Genomic DNA, 18,168 nt, shown 5'->3' with positions numbered 1-18,168 from the left:
CTGCCTAACCTCCTAGCCGAGTTCACTAGATATGGGTCGGTCTCCAATTTTAAGCTTAATCAGGACAAATCAGAGGCACTGCCTCTATCCCTCCCACGGGAGCTGGCGGACAGGCTAACAGCGAACTTCCCCTTTAAATGGTGCTCAAATAGCATCAAGTATCTAGGCATATGGCTGACGAGGGAACCCACGCAGCTCTAGCAGAAAAATTTCCTCCCCATGCTCCAAACACTATGCAAAGATCTACTAAGGTGGGGACGCATGTACGTCACGTGGTTTGGGCGCATTAGCGCGGTGAAGATGAACCTGCTACCGTACCTATTGTACTTATTTCAAACTATCCCGATCACGATCCCGCCGGCTTACTTCCGCACCTTGCGCCCCGCAATCTCTGGGTTTATCTGGGCGACTGGACCCCCGAGAATTAAACATACACAATTAACCCTCCCGAGACACAGAGGGGGAATGGGGTTGCCGTCCCTACGAGCTTACGACCTAGCGACCCACCTCCTGCGGATTATAGACTGGCACGTCCCCACGACGGACAAGCAATGGGTACACATTGAAAGAGTGCAAGCAGGTGGCCGAATTCCCCCAGTGACGTGGACACAGAACCCAATACAAGACGGTGATCTGAGGACCCACCCTTATATTGGGGCGACGCTGGGGATTTGGTCGAGGCTCAGGTACAAGATGGGGCTTACAACAAACCCGTCCCCCCTGACCCCGATCATCCACAACCCAGATATCGCCGGAGGCCTGACGCTGCGAGACATCGAGGGCTTCGGGGGAAGAGTGGCTCAAAACCTTTGCGCATGGCTCGTCAACAATACACTAAGACCGATGGAGGAGATGCTGTCCCAACCAGAGGCTACGGGCATCCTTAGATATCGATATCTAAGGCCCTGCTGGGAGGCATCTCCAGCACAGGGACTCCACACAGTTTGAAACCCTCTGCGCAAGCAAGGAGCACCTCACCAGGGGGTCTCGACTCTATACTCCCTACTCCAAGCAGCAGAACAGGACCCCCCGACCCGCTTCCACTCTAAGTGGGAACAGGCCACCGGAACGACTCTCACAGACCAACAATGGGAAAATATTCATGTCCTCTCCTATCAAGGAATACTCAGCTCCAAAATACAAGAGCTCAACTACAAGCTCCTGACCGGGTGGTACAGGACCCCAACCAGACTCCACGCAATGGGGATCGTGCCGACCAATACGTGCTGGCGCTGCGAGGCAGATGAGGGGACCGCACTCACAAGATGTAGCTAGGAAAATCGCTTTGAAATTACCACCACCTACTCCTGTAGGGGGGTCACACTTAGAATCCACTGGATATAATGGATCTTAAAATCCGGAAACCAAAGGTAGAGCAGGAACAAAGTATGGTAGAAAAAAGGTATTTATTCTTGGATACAATAAAAAGGCACTGGTCCAACACGTTTCGTTCAATCAGAACTTCATCAGGGACCTCTCAAGTTAAAATAATGATACAAATACCATACATAAAAATTCCCGCTATACCCTCCCTCGTCCCACAGTCCCAATATATAAGACACCTCTTGATCCCATTGGTGGTGTGGTGGGTGTGTTCGAACTTGGTTCCGGATTCATCAACAGCTTGCCGACTCACAGCTGATCGTCGTGTTCTTTTCCCGCTTCTCGGGTTTCCAAGACGTCGCCGGAAGTGATGTCTGCGTTCCAAATCACACTTCCGTGCGTTCCAGCTGTTATTTCGCGTCCACAAGTAAAATGGTCTTCGTGAGTCCCCATAATAATGGATGCACATGCGTAATGGGCAAAAAGCCATACTTAGACATAATTGGTCAGTATCTTGCTACTAACACTCCACATTGGAAAAAAGAAAAAAGTATCAATATCAAAAGATCAAAACATAAATTGAAATGATATCAAAAACACAATCACCTCATATTTAATTAATTTAGTGTCTATTTTCAATAGTTATAAACCCTTTAATCCAATGCATGAATATTAAAGGATATATATAGCGATAATAATCCTAATATGCACTCTAAATATAGAATAATAAGTGAAAAATATAAATAAAACATACAAACACTAATAATAATTAGCATAAAATAAATTTTTGACGAAAATACTCCATATAACTCAAACAATAATTATGATACTACTCTGTTATTGCATACTTGTAACAGTCTTCACTATGTTTTATAAATTTTTTATAGGTTCAGACAGCGTTTTCCCCTATTTGTGTATCCATTTGTTCTATTTTGGCACCTATGTGGAAAGTTGCCGTTGGGAAGCTGTCATTGAGTTAAGTTTATTTATTTATCTATTTTCTATATCGTTTTTGCACAGTCTATTAGAGTGTGTATATTGTTTTTTTTTAGATGAGGGGACCGACCTTCACTTCTGGTGGACGTGCCCCCGATTGCGGCCTTCTGGCGGCAGATCCACAACAAGCTCACCGAAATACTAGACTCCGACATGCCTTTTGAACCGCTACCCATGCTCCTCAACCACACGCAGGCTCCACTGGCCACCTACAAGAAAACTATAACGAGACACCTACTCAATGCCGCCAAAAGCCTCATCCCTCCCAGGTGGAAATCAAAAGACATCCCGACCTTGCCACAATGGATGGCGAAGGTGGAGGAGATCTTCGCGATGGAGTCCCTGATGGCTGAGATACGGGGAACTCAGGAACGCAACGCTTGAAGATGGGCGCCCTGGGTCGTGCATGTGGCCGGGCGGGGGCCTGGACGAACACCGCCGGGGCCCGGACAGGCGGCTGAGTAGGGACCTGTGGGGCTCTGGCCGGTGACGGGGTGGGACCCTTCCTCCTTCCCTCGTTTTTTTTTTTTCTCCACCTCCCCCCTAACTCGCTGACCACCTACTGACTGATGGACCTAGTAGACTCTCCCTTGGACAGATACCCACGCACACGCACAGCTACTTGCCTATGAACATCCACACAGACCACAACTGCAACACGCCCTTGACTACTGACTCACGTTTCCGAGTTTAGACACCCACTGATACAACGAACGACTGTTCCCGCGACTCCAAACAAAACAGACCCACAAACATAAGCCCCACGAACAAGAGACTGGCATACCCCTGTTTTCCCAGCCTGAAAGAAACTCTCGGTGACTTAGAGGACGGGAGACAATAGACACGGAGGGGAGGCCCGAAGCGACTTGTGGATCGGAGAGAGGGGGCATACATAAACGAAAGGACACTCGCCCACCACCGCCCCTCGTCCACTGAGATGCCAGGAGTGGGGGAACAGTCAAACCCTCACATGATAACACACACACATCAGCTAACTGTAGACAAGGTCCCCTGCCCTGCAAAGGGCTGGCCCGGGATGGGAGGCCAAGGGGCAAAGTAGTCCCCAGCAGCTTGAGGGGCAGAGAGCTGGAACCCTCCTCCGACCCACAGATGGGTGATAAGCCACTCGTCCCAGTCATTAGTGATAACGCTTAATTATCTCCCCCCTTTCAGGGACACAGTCACACAGAAAGCAAACACCCGGGTAGGGGTCGTCTCTGAAGCGCACCCTGGGGGGGGCCCGAACAAACAAGGGAACCCCCGCGGGAATAATGGGAGGCAGTGGGCGCTGTTACCATGACTGGACTATACATTGTTACTAGTAAACTGTTGCATCCCGAATTGTCGGCAACTTGTATACCATTATGTTCTTTGGAAAACGTTAAAATAAAGAATGTCAAAAAAAAAATAGTTCTGTCATAATTGTGTTCTTCTTTGGTATTAGCTCAGAAAGTTAACTTTCTAACAATGTACATTAGAACTGATTTGAGGTCACGTAAAATAAAGCTTACAAATACTCCACCCTACCACTCCCTTGTAATGGAGCTGTTTGAAGTCTTAGGATGTACTTAAATGTAGGGATGCACCGAAATGAAAATTCTGGGCCAAAACCGAAAATTCAGGATGCCCTTGGCCGAAAACCGAAAATTACTTTTTTCCCCCCAAATGATTTTTAAAAAGTTTTTTTCGTAAAATTTTATTAATATTAGACTTTTTAATTAAAGGACCACTTCAGCTCAATTAAGTGGTCTGGGTGCCAGGTCCCTCTAGGGTTAACCCTGCTTGCTGTAAACATATGGGTTAATCCAGCCTCTAGTGGCTGTCTCATTGACAGCCGCTAGAGGCGCTTCCGCGCTTCTCACTGTGATTTTCACAGTGAGAAGACACCAGCGTCCATAGAAAAGCATAGAAAAGCAAATGAAGGGGAAAGGAGGAGGAGAGTTCCCCGCGCCGAGGGAGCCCGCCGCTGGAAAAAAGGTAAGATTTAACCCTTTCCTCTCCATCCAGCCCAGCGGGAGGGGGACCCTGAGGGTGGGGCACCCTCAGGGCACTATAGTGCCAGGAAAACGAGTATGTTTTCCTGGCACTATAGTGGTCCTTTAATTTAATATGAAAAACTTCCCTTCTCTTTTAGTGGTTCCCCCTGTTTAATGTTCCTCTCCCCTCCCTCTTTTTTAGTGTTCTTTCCTCCCTCCTACCCAGTCCCATAGTGTTCTTTCCCCCATCCTCCCCAGTTCCATAGTGTCCCATCCCTCCCCTGTCCCATAGTGTTCTTCCCCCCCTCCCCTGTCCCATAGTGTTCTTTCCCCCCCTCCCCTGTCCAATAGCGTTCTTTCCCCCCCTCCCCTGTCCAATAGCATCATTTATCCCCTCCCTGTCCCATAGTGTTCTTTCCCTCCCCCCATCCTATAGTGTTCTTTCCCACCCTCCCCGTCTCTTAGTGTTCTTTCCCCCCTCCCCGTCCCATAGTGTTATTTCCCCCCTCCCTGTCCCATAGTGTTCTCCCCCCCCCACGTCCCAAGTGCAGTATTCTTGACTTTTCATGTTATCATTACTATCTTTCATTGTGATATATAATCATCTGAAATGTTAATGCAAGCATGTCTGTTAAACTATGCACTACAAAAACAACAACAAATTCTAAAAAAAACAAAACTAATTTTAATAACATAACATATAGAGTTATTCATTAAACTGATTATTGTTGGGAAAGCAAAGTAAATTTAAACTTTAAAGCTAAAATACCTGCATTGGAAAAAAAGTCAGCTGTACAAAGTTTGTCTACTTTGGGCTTAAATTCAAAATTCACTGTGAATTTCTGACAATTCTAACTTTAGTAAATAAACCTAGATTTAAGGTACTGACACCAAAATCTCTTTATCTTACATTATTTTGTAGTATAAGATGCTGCCATTGCAGCCTTGCATTTCCTGGGGGAAAAAACACTATTTACTTTGTAGTTCCCACGCCTCTAGGGGCTGTCATTGAGGCAGCCACTAGGAGTTTGAATTATTATTAGATTCAATAACTGAATTTATGTGACATTAGTGTCAACATGGAAACTATGCCTATCCTGGACACTTGCAATGCTATTCACTAACAGGATTATTCATTGAGAACACAAATTGAATTCACAGTGAATTTTAAAATTAAAGTTAACAGCCAGACTTGAAAAATTCTCTAAAAGTGCCATGCTTTCAGTTTGACTACTCTGGCTTTACATTGAAATTCACTTTGCATTCTCACGTTAGTAAATAATCCTGTAAGAATTGTTGGGAATTCAAAGTGAATTCAAGGTGAACTGAATTGCAGGCCAAAGTAGCCACACTGAAATGAAAAGTGATTTGGAGAATTTTTCTAACTCGCTAATATGGCCTAATAGCCACTTTGAATTCACTTGGAACAACAATTTTCACGTTAGTAAATAACCCTGTTAGTGCTCATCTAGTGTGTCTAGTGAAAAGCAATGTAAACTTTTGGAAAGTCATAAATAAACTACAAACTCCCCCAATCCACTCCCAACCCTCCACTGTCAAAGTGGATAACCAAACCCTGCAACTTCCCTTAGATGTAGCAAATGCCTTTAACAATTATTTTGTCGGATGCTCTACTGCCCTGATTGCCAAGCTAATAAATGGCACGCATCCTGAAACTACAAATGTGGATCAGGTCTCACTAAATTTGCAAACGCCCAATATAGACAAGTTCACTTTTAGACCTGTACCTGTTAGTGTCATTGAAAAACATCTTAATAATCTAAAAATGAAAAACCAGTCCGGACCTGACCAAATCCCAGCAATGCTGTTGAAGCTCAGTGCACCGGCAATTGCTAAACCCGTCGCAACTCTAATTAATGAATCCTTGGTGTCTGGATACTTACCCAAACTTTGGAAGACTGCAAGAGTAGTGCCTATCCATAAAAGTGGTGACACTACCTTGGTTTCTAACTATCGCCCTATATCATTGCTCCCGGTATTGTCAAAAATCTTAGAAAAATTTGTCCATACGCAACTATGTGAGTATTACCAACAATCAAACTATCTGACCCCTGATCAATCAGGCTTTCGCCAGAATCACTCCACTACAACTGCCCTCTTAAAAGTTTGCAATGACATCCAAACTGGCATGGAACAAGGAGACCTAACTGGAGCTATTTTCCTTGATTTTGCTAAGGCCTTTGACACAGTAGACTACGACATTCTACTGCACAAACTCAAAAACTCAGGTATGGGTGATCATTCACTAAACTGGTTTCGATTGTATGTATCGGAACGCTCACAATATGTGTCCATTTCTGATAGCGACTCCCTCCCTCTCCCAGTCACGTGTGGTGTTCCCCAAGGTTCCATTCTCGGCCCCCTACTATTTTCATTATTTATAAATGATCTGCCTAATGTCTGCAAATCCTCAAATGTACACATGTACGCAGATGACACAGTAATCTATGCGAGCAGTTCCGATCTACCGCAGCTTGAGGCTGTGCTCCAAGACCAGTTTACAGAGGTAGAAAAGTGGATTGCAAAAAACAAACTGTTCCTGAACACTGACAAAACTGTCACAATGATCTTTGGAACAGTACCTAAATTACACAAATTACACAATTCTCACCTATCCATCAAAACAATTTCAAATGGCACACTGACCGCAGTCCACTCTTTCAAATACTTGGGTATGATGTTAGACCCCAATCTATCTTTTGGCCTGCACATAGAAAACCTTGCATCTAAACTTTATCCAAAACTAGGTGCCCTGTACAGAAACAAATCCTGCCTAAGCCCTTCAGTAAAGGAAAAGATTGTACAGCAAATGCTGATGCCAATCATTGATTATGGGGATGTAGTATATGCATCTGCATCGCAATCCCACATTAATAAACTCAACACATTGTATAACTCGTTCTGCCGATTTGTGCTACAATGTAATTACAGGACCCACCATTGTGACATGCTAAAAGAGCTAAACTGGCTGTCGCTGGAATCCAGACGCACCCTTCATCTTTCCAGCCTTGTGTTTAAGAGTTTTTCTGGAAAACTCCCACCATACCTGAACGCAATGCTTTCCCCGGCTGTTCCCACTTCCTACAACCTCCGATCCAGTACCAGCACTTTACTTAGTCTACCTCAATATAAAAAGAAAGCCGCCCGATCCTCCTTCTCCTACAGAGCACCGCAGTTGTGGAACGACCTCCCGCACAAATTAAAATCTTCCCTAAGCTTAAAGTCCTTTAAGAGATCCTTCTCTACATACCTCAAAACAGAATGTACCTGTCATGGTTGATTATATATTTCCTACCTGTTCTATGTTAAATGTTGTATATATTGTATATTTTGTATTTTATTGTACACTAACTGTAACAATGCAATGATTTGTGGACCCAGGACATACTTGAAAACGAGAGAAATCTCAATGTATCTTTCCTGGTAAAATATTTTATAAATAATAATAATCAGTAAGGCAATGTTTATTTTAAAACCATCAGAGTACAGTGTGCAAAGTACACATGGTGCAGCTCACATGCTATATATGGTTTATTTAAGTTGCCACCTGGGGAGCATTTGTTTTGTGCAGGTGTGCAAATAGACTTTTGTGAATTAATCCTAAATTAGTCACAGGAAAAGATGGTCAGATACAGGAGGGCACAAAGGTTATGGTGGCATGTTGCTGTCAGGATCGGGACAGGGATCCAACACGCAGGGTACAAAGAGTGGAAAGGTACGTATACCGGGCCTTAGAATGGCCGGACTAACGTACCGAGAGTGATAGAGAATAGTCAGAGACAAGCCGAGGTCGAGGGAACGAGAAGACAGATAAGCGAGAGACAAGCCGGGTCAAGGGATAACAGAGAAGCAGGGTAGTACAACAAGCCGAGTCAAAACCAAATAGAGCAAACTAGAATACCAGAGCACTGAGTGACTAGACAAGCTAGAACCACGACAGGGCAATGAGCTGAAGAGAGAAGTAAGCTTAAATACCCTGGCTCCGGATGGTAAGCACGCCTCTGACAAGTGCCGATTGGATATCGGACACTTGAGTGACAGGTCGCTCGTGATAGCGTCATGACGTCACGTATTGAGCGTCCTGCTAGAAAAGGATGTGGATTCCTCGCGGCCGGTGTTTAAGTGGCTGGATGGACCGCGAGGAACGGAGGAAACAGCTCGCCTGGATGGATAAACCACCAAGTCTCTACCTCCCTTAGAGGTAGAGGCCTCAGGTACCCTGACAGTACCCCCCCTCTCAGATACGCCCACCGGGCGGAAGGAACCGGGGCGAGATGGGAAGCGGAGGTGAAATGCTCTGCGAAGGCGAGAAGCATGAACGTCCTCCTGAGGTACCCAACTCCTCTCCTCAGGACCATATCCCCTCCAGTTGACCAGATATTGCAATTTTCCCCTTGAAATTCTGGAATCAACGATGGAGCTTACCTCGTACTCCTCCCGACCCTCCACCTGAACAGGACGAGGCGAGGAGACCTTAGAGGAGAATTTGTTGCAAATAAGAGGTTTCAACAAGGAGACATGAAAAGAGTTAGGAATGCGTAAGGCAGGTGGCAGAGCAAGGCGATACGCAACCGGATTGATACGAGTGAGAACCCTGTAAGGGCCTATGTAGCGAGGAGCAAATTTCATAGATGGAACTTTTAGTCGAATATTCTTAGTACTAAGCCATACCCTATCCCCAGGAACGAAAACAGGAGCCGCTCTTCTATGCTTGTCAGCGTGTTTCTTGAACAACGAGGAACTATGTAAGAGAATTTGCCGAGTCTGATCCCATAATTTCTTCAGGTTGGCGACATGATCATCAACCGACGGTATCCCCTGAGAAGAGGAAACCGAAGGAAAAATCGAGGGATGAAAGCCATAGTTCATGAAGAAAGGGCTAGAGCGAGTTGAATCGCAAACAAGGTTATTGTGTGCGAACTCCGCCCAAGGAATCAGACCGACCCAATCGTCCTGGTGTTCGGAAACAAAGCAACGCAGATACTGTTCGATCTTTTGATTGGTACGTTCAGCAGCTCCGTTGGACTGAGGGTGATAGGCCGAGGAGAAGTTCAATTTGATGCCCATTTGAGAACAAAAAGATCTCCAGAAACGTGAGACAAATTGAGAGCCTCTATCAGAAACAATCTCCGAAGGAATCCCATGTAGGCGAAAAACCTCTCTTGCAAAAATCTCCGCTAATTCAGGAGAAGTCGGAAGTTTAGGTAATGGCACGAAATGGGCCATCTTAGTAAATCTATCCACTACCGTGAGAATAACAGTCTGTCTCTTGGAAGCAGGCAAATCAACGATAAAGTCTATGGACAAACAGGACCAAGGTTTCTCAGGAATGTCCAAGGGGTGTAACAGGCCACATGGAGATGCATGAGGTAGTTTAGTCTTGGCACAAGTCTCACAAGCTGCGACGAACTCCTCAATATCTTTTCGAAGTGAAGGCCACCAGAAATCCTTGGATATCAAAGAGTATGTCTTGCGAATCCCAGGATGACCAGCTATTTTACTTTCGTGAAAACACTGTAAGAGCTCCAGTTGAAGTTCAGGAGGAACAAAGTTTCTTCCCTCAGGAGTGTTTCCGGGAGCTAGATGTTGTGACTTCAAGATCTGGTCAAGTAGCGGAGAATGAATTTTGAGACTGGTATTAGCAATAATATTGCATTTGGGTACAATGGAGGACATAAGTGGTTCAACTGAAGCAGAGGGCTCATATTGGCGAGATAGCGCATCGGCTTTAGAATTCTTTGACCCAGGTCTGTAAGTCAGAACGTAATTGAAATGGGTAAGAAACAACGACCAACGAGCCTGCCTGGAGGACAACCGCTTAGCCTCTCCGATATAAGACAAATTTTTGTGGTCAGTTAGAATGGTAACGGGATGTAATGTACCTTCCAATAAATGTCTCCACTCTTTCAAAGCCTTGATAACCGCTAGTAACTCTCTGTCACCAATGTCATATCTGCTTTCAGTACCGGTCAATTTTTTAGAGAAAAATCCACATGGGTGTAATGGTTTATCAACCCCCAACCTTTGAGATAGGACAGCACCTAAACCAGTCTCTGATGCGTCTACCTCAAGTAGAAAAGGCAGAGAAGTGTCGGGGTGAACTAAAATTGGAGCGGAAGCGAAAAGCTCCTTGAGAGTTTTGAACGCAAGGAGAGCTTCAGTAGTCCAATTCTTAGTATCAGCCCCCTGTTTGGTCATATTAGTGATAGGTGCGATAATGGAAGAATAGCCCTTAATAAAGCGCCTGTAATAATTAGAAAAACCAATAAATCTCTGTATGGCTTTAAGACCTTGGGGTAAAGGCCACTCTAGAATGGATTGGAGCTTATCCGGATCCATCTTAAATCCCTCCCCAGAGATCACATAGCCGAGAAAGGTTACCTGGGTTTGATCAAAGCTACATTTCTCCAACTTGCAGTACAAGCCATGCTGGAGAAGCTTGTGCAAAACCCTCCTGACTTGCTTGTGATGAGTCTCAATCTCACTAGAATGAATGAGTATATCATCTAGGTATACAATGACGCAATCTTGCTGAAATTCCCTAAGAACCTCATTTATCAGATCCTGGAATACAGCTGGCGCATTGCATAACCCAAAAGGCATAACAGTATATTCATAGTGGCCATATCGAGTATTGAATGCCGTCATCCACTCATGTCCCTGCTGGATTCTCACCAAGTTATATGCCCCTCTGAGGTCTAACTTGGTGAAAATTGTAGAGCCCTTCAAACGATCGAAGAGTTCGGTGATCAAGGGAATCGGGTAGGCATTTTTAATGGTTATCTTATTCAAGCCTCGATAATCAATACAAGGTCTCAAAGAACCATCTTTCTTTTTAACAAAAAAAAATCCAGCCCCGGCAGGGGAGGAGGACCTCCTGATGAATCCCTTGTCTAAATTCTCGTGAATATACTCCTCTAGAACTGAGTTCTCTTTTGTAGATAATGGGTATACATGACCTCTGGGAGGCATGGTACCAGGGAGTAGGTTAATTTTGCAATCAAAGGACCTGTGTGGGGGTAAGGTATCGGCTTTCTTTTTGTCAAATACTGCCTTTAAATCTAGATACTGAGACGGAATTTGTGTCTCTGTAGGATTGTCAGAGTTAGTCGATGTGTTGGTCAAGCCGAGAGGTGAAACCTTCCGCAAGCATTTCTCTTGACAATTCTGTCCCCACGAAACTATCTCCCATGATTCCCAATTAATAATAGGGTTATGCCTCCTCAGCCAGGAGTACCCCAGAACTATGGGAATAGACGGAGAAGAAATGAGCAGTAAGGATATGTCCTCTCTATGTAGGATGCCAACAGTTAAGTTAATCGGTATGGTCTCATGGAAAATAACAGGCTCAAGTAACGGTCTACCATCGATGGCCTCAACAGCCAGTGGTGTCTCTTTTAACTGGGATGGAATAGCATGCTTGGCAGCAAAACCCTGATCTATAAAGCTCTCAGCAGCTCCAGAATCGATTAGTGCCATAGTCTTAACTACTCCCCTCTCCCACTTTAAAGAAACGGGTAACAGAAGCCTGAGCTCTTTGTAGTTGTGAATAGAGGACAAAGTAGAAACACCCAAGGCCTGTCCTCTAGAGGAACTTAGGTGCGAGCGTTTCCCGAACGATTGGGACAATTTAGGCGTAAATGACCTCTGACTCCACAATACATACATAAACCCTCCCTTCTCCTGTACTGTCTCTCCCTCTCTGTGAGATGAGTACTGCCTATCTGCATAGGTTCAGGAATACGTAAGTCCTCGAACTCAGAATTTTGAAAGGTAGGCGCTAGTTTAAAGGAGGGTCTACGGGTTCTATCTCGAGTGTTCTGCCTCTCTCTTAAGCGTTCATCAATACGAGATATAAAAGAGATTAAATCCTCCAAATTTTCAGGGAGTTCTCTAGTAGCGACCTCGTCAAGAATTACATCTGATAACCCATTCAGAAACACATCTATATAAGCCTGTTCGTTCCACTTAACTTCTGCCGCCAAGGACCTGAACTCTAGTGCATAGTCCACAAGTGTTTGATTGTCCTGTCTAAGGCGCAACAGTAATCTAGCTGCATTGACCTTTCTACCAGGAGGGTCAAAAGTTCTTCTAAACGCAGCTACAAAGGCATTATAATTATAGACTAGTGGATTATCATTCTCCCATAAAGGATTGGCCCATCTCAAAGCTTTTTCAATGAGTAAGGTAATAACAAATCCAACCTTCGCTCTATCTGTAGGATAAGAGCGGGGTTGTAATTCGAAATGGATGCTAATCTGGTTCAGAAAGCCACGACACCTCTCCGGTGACCCGCCATAACGTACTGGTGGGGTAATACGGGAAGAAGCACCTACAGTGGCTACCTCTAGACCTGAGACTGCAGGAGAAATAGACGGAGTACATGTCTCCTCAGGTGGATTACTAGCACGAGACAAAAGTGCCTGTAGTGCCAAAGCCATCTGATCCATCCTATGCTCCATGGCGTCAAACCTGGGATCCGAAGAACCAAGCTGACTGTTTGTACCTGCAGGATCCATTGGCCCTGTCGTAATGTCAGGATCGGGACAGGGATCCAACACGCAGGGTACAAAGAGTGGAAAGGTACGTATACCGGGCCTTAGAATGGCCGGACTAACGTACCGAGAGTGATAGAGAATAGTCAGAGACAAGCCGAGGTCGAGGGAACGAGAAGACAGATAAGCGAGAGACAAGCCGGGTCAAGGGATAACAGAGAAGCAGGGTAGTACAACAAGCCGAGTCAAAACCAAATAGAGCAAACTAGAATACCAGAGCACTGAGTGACTAGACAAGCTAGAACCACGACAGGGCAATGAGCTGAAGAGAGAAGTAAGCTTAAATACCCTGGCTCCGGATGGTAAGCACGCCTCTGACAAGTGCCGATTGGATATCGGACACTTGAGTGACAGGTCGCTCGTGATAGCGTCATGACGTCACGTATTGAGCGTCCTGCTAGAAAAGGATGTGGATTCCTCGCGGCCGGTGTTTAAGTGGCTGGATGGACCGCGAGGAACGGAGGAAACAGCTCGCCTGGATGGATAAACCACCAAGTCTCTACCTCCCTTAGAGGTAGAGGCCTCAGGTACCCTGACAGTTGCTCAGTTGTTGCCTTGTTCAAATACTGATATCTTACTGCACAGTTTCATCAATAGTGAGAGGTTAGTAAAATTTCATGCACATCTAGGTTAGGTGAGGCTCTGCCTACAGGTAGGTTTACTAAGGTGGTTTTAGTCATTCATGTGCCCCAGATGTTTAGTGTAATAACTAAGGCAAGAAGACAAGTGCTAGGCAATTGCTCAAATTACAGATGTTGAGATGGCCAGGGCCGGACTGGCCCACCGGGAAATTTTCCAGGAATCCAGGTGTACAGTTCGCACATGGCTGGCCGGGATTATAAAATAAAATCAAAAGAAAAAAAAACAATATTTCGGCAGGGGCGGAGCTTAGCGGACGGCTATTAGCAGGGCGACGGGGCAGAGCTGTGCGGCGGGGGCCCTGGTAACTGCAGCATGGGAAGCATGAAGGAGTCCCTGCTTCCCCAACAACCAGCCTCCAGGAGCTTCAAGGGATGTGGAGGTAAGAAGCAGGTCAGTGTGTGTGTGTGAGTGTGACTGTCTGCCTGTGAGTGTGTGTGTGACTGTCTGCCTGTGTTTGTGTGACTATCTGCCTGTGTGAGTGTGACTGTCTGTCTGTGAGTGTGTGACTGTCTGCCTGTGTGTGTGTGTGTCTGTGACTGTCTGCCTGTGTGTGTGTGTGACTGTCTGACTGTGTGTGTGTGTGACTGTCTGACTGTGTGTGTGTGACCGTCTGCCTGTGCGTGTATGCGTGGCTGTCTGCCTGTGTGTGTGTGTGGCTGTCTGTGTGTGTGTGGCTGTCTGCCTGTCTCTCTGTGTGTGGATGTCTAACTCTGTGTGTGTGGATGCCTGCCTCTTTGTGTGTGGATGTCTGACTCTGTGTGTGTGGATGCCTGCCTCTTTGTGTGTGGATGTCTGCCTCTGTGTGTGTGGATGTATTTGTGTGTGTGAATCTGCTAGTGATTGAGTGAGCTTCTGTGTGTGTGTGTGTGTGTGTGTATGTGCGCGCATCTGCTAGTGAGTGAGCTTCTGTGTGTGTGTGTGTGTGTGTGCACACTACATAGCACAATGACTTATGGGACTGGCATGGATTTTTTTCCAGGGCTGCTTCGTATCCCCAGTCCGGCCCTGGAGATGGCTCTTGGATTCTCCGCCAGATGATATATTGCCAGATGACGTACCTATTAATTTGCGGATAAGCTAGTCAAACTGTCTACTTAGTGTGTTTTGCCTAATGTAAATAGAATACAAACAGTGTATGCATATCTGTGCATTTGAGAATAATGCCACAAGATGTGATTTTGACTTGGCTAAGGAATGTTCAAAAATAATGTTAAAGAGAAACTGTCATTTCAGAGGGACAGGCAACTTCTAATAACTAAGAGCTAGCTATTGGTTTAATAATTCTTTATATCAATGTGCATTAAATGCTATGCTAGTCTGGCACAATTGTCCCATGATGGCATGCGCACTGTGTTGGGGCTCTCATTGCCAAGGAGTGCGGCAGAGGTAAGTGTAACTCCACTGAACATCTCACCCAAGTATACATTCTTAGGATATTTAATGGGATGAGTCTAAAGAACTGTCACCAATAGAAAGTTCTCTGCATAGCAGCATTGTCTGTACTCCGGAAGTGACAGTTTCCGATTATCCTAAGGTTGTTAAACTTTGGCCTCCCAGATGTTAATCTGTCTGTCTGTCTGCATGTGTCTGTGTGTATGTATTTGTCTCTGTATGTATGTGTGTCTGTGTGTGTGTGTCTGTCTGTCTGTATGTGTGTGTGTATGTATGTGTGTGTATGTCTGTCGGGGGGAAGGGGAGAGGGAGTGTGAGGAGGGAAAGAGGGAGGGAGGGGGGGCATGGATCCGTTTCGCACCAGGGACCCATGGGTTGTGTGTACACCACTGAGTGTACTACCCATTAATATTAGTGGGGTATAAAAACATTGCATCCTGCATGTTAGCCATCAATTGTATGCAATATTGCAGGGGGGTTGCAAATACTGTGAAAGATTTGTAACTGAAATCTGGGGCTTTAGTTATGGTTTTCATTCTCTTCCGGACATTCAAATCAAATTTTAGACATGATATATTTTATAGATCCAGTTTGTTTTGGCTATGTCTGCATTCTGTCTCAACCCTTCCTTGCTAATTATTTAGAGTTACAACTGGTTTTAGAGTTAAAACTGTTTAACAGCTTCTTCCAGTCTCTCTCTCTTTCCACTCTATTTCTTGCTTCTCTAAACTTCATCTTTCTTTTTTCCTTACCCCATCTTTTTCTTAATCTATTTAGAACTGAGAGATGATCTAACCTAGTTAATGATGACAACATAACTTTTTTATACTTTGGACCATATTCTTTATTGCTTTTAGAACATATTCCAAAGTGTTACATTAGTTCTTTCCTTGATCGTTTATGTCTCTGGTAGTCATACTCACTCTAGTTACTTCTAGTCTCATGCTTTTATAACCTTAGTTAGATTGTTCACTATGTAATTGTGATAATAATTTTTCTGTTTTAATCACATTAAACATTTGTTTGTTTTTAATTACATTTTTAACTGTAATGAAAGACAAATCCCCACATAAAAATCATGTACAATGCAGACATAAAATGAGGACGTTCAAAATCAAGATATGTTTATTTAGCAAATGGAGAACTGAGAAGGGACATTTAGAAAAGAATATATTATCATCTGCACATTTGCTTGTTATAGATAATATATATTTCATATCTGAAGGGGACTTTGCCATACACACATTATAGAAACATTATATTCCTTTCAAGGTGACCTGCCCCGTTTGATGGTTGATGATACTTTCTGCTCTTATTTGATTAATTCCCGGTAGATTTAAAATGCAAACCATCAGAAACTGTTATTTATATTAGTGTAACTCACTCTCATGGGAAGAACAAGCTTAAAAAACATAATTTGTCTGAAACGGGCTTCCCCAAACCTTTACTCACAGCCAACTAGTCAAACCATCCACTCAATTTGACAGGAAACTCTTCAAACTTTACTGTTTGCCAAGCCCAAACATTTCTTTGCATCTCCACAAGGAACTATGGAACTCACAAGATATTCCCTCATACCTCCAATACTCCGCAAATCAAAATAAATGGGATCCAATTCATTTTTTTAAAGAATGTAGACAAATTGTCTCACTTTTTTCTAATTTAGAATGCTGCCTGCCAAACTAAGGTGGCAAAGTCCTTCTGGAAATGAGTGTTATCATTCATCTACCTAGCGTCTGATTTTCCTAATTATCCATAGCATGTTCTTTTATTGTCAAAATCTTATGAGCATATCTTGATTACTGGAAAAGAAAGAAAAGGTCACCAAATAGACCTCTTAATGAGGAGGACACTAGAGCCTCATTGTGTAGAATGAAGCTGTAGTCTCCATGTTGATGACTGACTGTGTTCTAAAGGGATAAATTTAGAACCCACTATAATTTCTCTACACATTCAATCTCACTATATTTAATTACTTTATTATTATTTATGTATTACTTTGTGATCTTGACTTTAAAATCACCCTCAAAGACAATTACACAGATATTTTATCTACGAAGCAAGTCTCAGAATATTGATTGCTGGGGTCCAATTCTGCAGACGTTTCTCTTTCATTAAATTGATTTGCAACATCCTTATTTTGTGTGCTATCTACACGACTGGCTGCAGCTGTACCACTGTTTTATATCATGTAATTTAAAAATGCTAATTAAAAAAAGAAGTGGCATACACATGTGTGTATCAGTTTAAAGGAACAGTCAAACTACATTTCTCCAAAGTATAAGAGTATATGAATCTAATTTTCATGAACAAAGTATTTATGTAGCATTTCTAAGGACAGTTGTTTCTGATTCAGTTCTAGAGTGTTTCAGGACAGTTGGCTCAGAACAGACATTTCAATATTTTGTTTCAGTTTCTGCACAAAATGTGCGCTGTGCAATTTTATTTTGCCACAGAATATTTCATTATGAATCATTAAACTTCTTACTACCAAAGAATTTTAAAAAATTTAAACTTTCATTATTATGTATTATAATAACTACATACATATTAGTAATTTACATAAATTACTAATTCTTTAAAAATGACAAGGTTAATGAAAGTTTTGCCTTTTACCCAACTCTTATTAAATTCTTACCTTAAGTCTTGTTTTTTTTTTTGTTTTTTTTTTATATTAAATCCTATCTCATCATCCAGCTAGAGCAGGGATTCTCAACCCAGTCCTCAAGGACCATCTACCAGTCCAGGATTTAGGGATTACCTGGGTGTGTAAGGTGTTTTTTGTTTGTTTGTTTTTCAAACACTTTAGACACACCCAGGTAATCTCTAAATCCTGGACTGGTAGGGGGTCCTTGAGGACTGGGTTGAGAACCCCTGAGCTACAGAAAGGCTTGGACCGCAGACAAATGGTCAAACCATTAGTAAATGGTTCGACTACTGCAGCAGTCTGTCGAGGTTATTGTGCTTGGAGTTACCATTTAATGATATTAGCATTAATAGAGTATCATTTTGGATTCTGCACAGATTAAACCAGTTTTAATTAAGGTTCATAAAATTCCTTACCATGAAAAGTAATTAATAAAATTTTCACTTGTTTCATAAGTCTTGACAGCGTGACTACTACATTATTATTATTATTATTATTGCAATTTATATAGCGCCAACAGATTCCGTAGCGCTTTACAATATTATGAGAGGGGGGATTTAACTATAAATAGGACAATTACAAATAAACTTACAGGAAACAATAGGTTGAACAGGAC

General features: G+C 43.6%; 1 protein-coding gene across 2 annotated transcripts in view; it reads right to left on the bottom strand.

The window, feature by feature from the left end:
• The window catches only part of MGAT3 (beta-1,4-mannosyl-glycoprotein 4-beta-N-acetylglucosaminyltransferase), an 84,670-nt gene that overhangs the window by 32,092 nt on the left and 34,410 nt on the right, over positions 1–18,168 (bottom strand). Inside the window, exon 1 of one of the 2 annotated variants that reach the window (XM_063426393.1) lies at positions 16,358–16,468. The exons of the other annotated variant lie outside the window; for it this stretch is intronic. The gene's annotated coding sequence lies outside the window, so the exon portion shown is untranslated. Of the gene's footprint in view, positions 1–16,357; positions 16,469–18,168 lie in introns of those variants that run through there. 2 annotated transcript variants of the gene reach the window in all.

This window comes from Pelobates fuscus, chromosome 7, assembly GCF_036172605.1.
Source record: "Pelobates fuscus isolate aPelFus1 chromosome 7, aPelFus1.pri, whole genome shotgun sequence".
In the NCBI taxonomy this organism is placed as follows: domain Eukaryota; kingdom Metazoa; phylum Chordata; class Amphibia; order Anura; family Pelobatidae; genus Pelobates; species Pelobates fuscus.
The sequence above is the reverse complement of the archived record's forward strand: the minus strand, read 5'-3'. Positions and strand labels throughout refer to the sequence as shown.